Source organism: Myzus persicae, unplaced genomic scaffold, assembly GCF_001856785.1.
Source record: "Myzus persicae strain clone G006 unplaced genomic scaffold, MPER_G0061.0, whole genome shotgun sequence".
Lineage (NCBI taxonomy): Eukaryota > Metazoa > Arthropoda > Insecta > Hemiptera > Aphididae > Myzus > Myzus persicae.
The window spans coordinates 186,698-191,794 of record NW_019102509.1 but is presented as its reverse complement, the minus strand read 5'-3'; positions in this window follow the sequence as shown (position 1 = coordinate 191,794).

The window sequence follows — 5,097 nt, the reverse complement described above, 5'->3', positions numbered from 1 at the left end:
CCGGCGTTGGGAAAGTGGCGCGCCCATCGCCCAGCACACCAAAAGTGTGCTGCAATAGCCCCACGCTGACTTTAATTAGTTGGTGTGGTCTGGCCCTCCAGGTTGGGGGTTGAGCGTAGGGCTGACAACCCTACCTCATAAAAAATAGATGTTAAGAATCAACAACATAATAAGCCTCGGAACAAAGATTTAACGGACATCAACATTGGAACCTGGAACGTGCGATCTCTGTATAGGGCTGGAGCTTTGACAACATCCCTATCGTGTCTTGAGCGATATGGGATGGATATAACTGCGATTCAAGAAGTGAGATGGACAAACTCAGGTACCTTGAAATCTCAAGGAAATACAATATTATACAGTGGTGGAGATAAACATGAACACGGAGTAGGTTTCGTAATAAGTGATAACGTTGCGACAAATATAGTGAGGTTCCAACCAATAAGCGATCGGATATGCTACATAGAACTCAAATGTAAATGGTACAACATGTTCCTAATAAACTGTTATGCACCGACAGAAGATAAGAGTGACGACATAAAAAACAAATTTTATGAAGACTTAGACCTGGTGTGTGACACCCTACCGATTGATAAACCGAAAATAATACTAGGGGACTTCAATGCGAAGATTGGAAAAGAAAACATATACAAACCTACAATTGGATCCGAAAGCCTTCACGAAATTACGAACGACAATGGAAACAAACTAATCACTTTTGCCACAGCCAAAAATATGATAATAAGTAACACGTACTTCCCTCATAAGAATATACACAAACAAACATGGATCTCCCCATGTGGGTTAGTAAGAAATCAAATAGATCACATGTTAGTGGACAACCGGATAAAATCATGTGTCAAAGATATAAGAAGTATGCGAGGGAGTAGTGCAATGTCGGACCATTTCCTTGTGAAAGCGAAAATCAAACTCAGAATATCAACAAAATGGAAAAAAAAGAATAAGCACAAAGAAAAAATTAATAAGGATATACTGAAGACAATAACAGCTAAAGTGTACCAAGAAAAAATATCGATAGAATTACGAGACATACAAGAAATGGTGAACCTGAATGAAGCCTGGGGAAAGGTAGAGCAAGCAATCAAAATAACAGCAAAGGAAGTACTTGGATATGTATCAAAAAAGACAAAGAAAAGATGGTTTAACGAGGAATGTAAAGCAGCTCAAGAGGAAAAAGACAAAGCAAGAACAAAAGTTTTGCAGAACCCTAGTGAAGACAATAAAAGGCTACTAGCACAAAAACAAAAGGATGCAAAAAAGGTCATCAGAAGGAATAAGAGATTATGGGAAAAAGAACGGATACACACCATAGAAAACAACAGGAATAACAACTCCAGAATATTTTTCGAAAAAGTAAATGAAGTTAAACGTGGATATCAAACTAGGCCAACAGCTATGAAGAAGCATGATGGATCCTTACTAACAGAGAGTAAAGAAATTGCGTGTGAATTTAAAGATATGTTCGAAAAATTGCTAAACCAACCAAATGAAAATAACACAATAATTCAATACTCTACTGTAGAACAGCAGCTTGAAAAACCATCAGAAGACGAAGTGAAGATGGGACTAGATATGCTAAAAAACGGGAAAGCACCGGGAGATGATGAAATAGTAGCTGAATGCCTAAAAAAGGGAGGCCAAGGTCTACTGAACCAGCTACACAAACTTATGAACACAATCTGGGAACAAGAGGAGATACCCGAAGCATGGCGTATATCCATCATATGCCCTATACACAAAAAAGGAGACATCATGGAGTGTGAAAACTATAGAGGGATCTCACTACTCAATACTTCATATAAACTATTGTCCAACATACTACTGACTAGAATTAACCCATATATCAAGGAAATAATTGGAGAATACCAAGCTGGTTTTATGCTAGGAAAATCAACAACAGATCAAATACACATCGTAAAACAAGTTGTTGAAAAGAGTCACGAATACAATAAAGACACATATTTGCTATTTGTTGACTTCAAAGCAGCGTATGACTCAATCAACAGAGACAAACTATGGGAAGTCATGGAATCGTTAGGAATACCAGCCAAGTTAACCAGATTAATAAAATCGTGTACATATAATTCAAAAAGTAAAATTAGTTTTGGAGGAGAATTATCAGAGGAGTTTCAGGTAACGACTGGCCTTAGACAAGGTGACGCTTTATCACCTGCACTGTTCAACATCGCCCTAGAATCAGTTATGAGGACAGTTATATCCCAAGCTAAGGGCATAGAAATAAAAGACAATCGACATCTAACGGCAGTCGCTTACGCGGATGATATAGTACTATTAGCCGAAACAGTTGACGACCTAAAGTACACAACAGATATATTGCTGAAGGAGGGGAAAAAAATTGGCCTGAAAATTAATGAGACAAAGACAAAATACATGATAGTATCTAGACAAAACCACAGATCGGATTCCTTGAAAGTGAATGAGTACACATTTGAAAGGGTAGGAAATTTTAAATACTTAGGTGCAGATATTAATGAGGATGCTAATAGCCACGAAGAAGTGAAAAGACGGCTCATCGCAGCAAACAGGTGCTACTATGGACTATTACCATTGTTCAAATCAAAACTATTATCAAGGAAATCCAAAGTAACACTATATAAAGTTCTAGTCAGACCAATAGCTTTGTATGCAAGCAGTACTTGGGCGACGACAAAGTCAGATGAAAAAAAGTTAGAAGTATTTGAGAGAAAGATATTGAGAAAGATATTTGGCCCAAACAAAAACAATGAAGGAGAATATGAAATACGTAGCAATAAAAATTTAGAGGAATTATATAACGAACCCAATATTACTGGGATCTTGAAAAGCGCACGAATAGGATGGGCTGGGCATGTATGGAGATCAAAAGGACTAATCGGACAAATAACCGCATGGAAACCAAACGCAAAGAGGCCCAGAGGACGTCCTAGACAGAGATGGGTTGATAGAATAAAAGAAGACCTAAAGATGTTGGGAATAAGGAATGCCGAAGAAACGGCACAAAACAGAGAAGAATGGAGACAGTATGTTGTTGCGGCAATGGACCTAAAAGGCCGGTAAAAAGCCAAAGAAGAACAAAGAAGAAGTATACCTATATAAATTGATGTTTTATCGTTGTTTACCAACATAACTTTGAAGAAAAAATGCATGTTGGAAAGGTGAACAGATATTTAATGATTTACGAAGTGTAGGTATAAATAATAAATTGAGTTTTATGTATTATTATTTCCTTATTGTTGTTATGAAATAACATGTACATCCGATATGCTAACCTATCAGACAAACGCAGCAGCTAATGTCAAAACAGAAAGTAATATGATTACTTAACGTCACAGAAATGTCACGGTTTGTCAATTTTTCTTTCGTTCTATATACGCACTATGATCGATGACTTCTAATTTCCGAAAAATAATGTTTTAGAGTAAACAACAGCAAATTAAAGATTTATAACGACACCATATTATCGTACACGATTTCAAATAAACTCAATTTATTGGCAACTATACAATATATATAGGTACGTAGTAGCTGCTACTATACTACAGAATACAGCAGTGCGTTTAAAACTACGTTTTTTATTGTTTACTGCGCAAGCAAATTAACGCGTATTTACAAAATTAATGACTCAAGTGGCCCAAGTAATAATTGAGTTCAACAAAAAAAAAAAAAAATATACACACAATGTATAATATTTTATAACCCAAAGTGATAATCAACGCTTATTAGTGTTTATTAGCCAATTAAATGATAAATGGTACACACAGTACCTACGCCTATATAAATATGCGATTTCTTTGGCGCAAAAAATGGTTGCGACATCAATTTAAACTTTCTGTGCGCAGTTCGGCGCGCATTTATATACCTTGGTATGTAGTGGTACAAGGTTATTATATATATAGAATTAATTATATGATGATTTGTTTACGGGTGTGGCAAGAAGTCATTCCCGCTGGTTCTAAATGTATCGTTAACCGTTGTACGGCAGCTATAGAATACGATACGTGATTTTTTTTTCTCTATTAACATTAAGGCCGTTTTCGAATAATTAGGCTCAATGATTGGAGATACTGCAGTCTACTGATGTCTTACAAACGCATGTTGAAAATCGAATGGTATGACTCCGAAGCAATTAAAAACAATTAATAGTGTGTATAATATTTTTTATCGTCATTTAAATGTTACATTGTTACTCGTGGTTTATCGGAGAGATAATTTTATTCAAAACTATTATTGAAAAGCAGGGCGTTTAGTTTAATCGTACAATATAGTTGACAAGAGTTCCTAACTGATTAACCATACATTATATAATATAATATATTCAATTTAAGTGTTGTGTTATCAGTTATGCTTAATATGTTTCAATTTCCACGAGTCTGAAATTCTTATTTGAAACTATCATGAAAACAATAAAAAGTTTATATTTTACCGTTCTTGCTGTTATAGCTAATAAATATATTTTATGAGTCCGAACAATGAATTACACTACCCAGTGTTGTGTCTCTTACGTATAGCCGTATAGGTAACAAAATGTTGGTAACAATTTATATTAAATAATATTCATTCTACACGGTACCCGTTTTGTGAACCATCCTTTACATTCAAGTAAGACCTTAGACCATGTTTACAATTACTACTTTTAAAGGAAACATTATTGCTATCAAATTATTTAAAAACGGTTATGTTGTAAGTTCTAAACTACTCTGCTCATAGGTTTTATGTTTCGACTAATTTTTCTAGTAAATATTTTGAATAGGTAGATAAATGTTTTGAAGTAGTGTATAGTAAAGTTATCGTTATTGGAATTCCGATTAAAAAAGCCTATTTTCTTAGACAATAGTGTGGTTCCAACATTTGTTTTGTTGTTGATAATTGTTATACATATAATAATAAGTTAAAATAACGTCAAACATTATTCCAGTCAAAATTTTGGTCTTGGGGTGCCAGAGTATAACGCACATTTCAAAATGACATTTGTATCGCGGATTCATCTTGAAGGGTGTCAATCTGACAAAAGAATTTATAAAATGTACACCCGAAGGATGAACATCATTTTCGATTGTAAATAATTTGTGCACAATA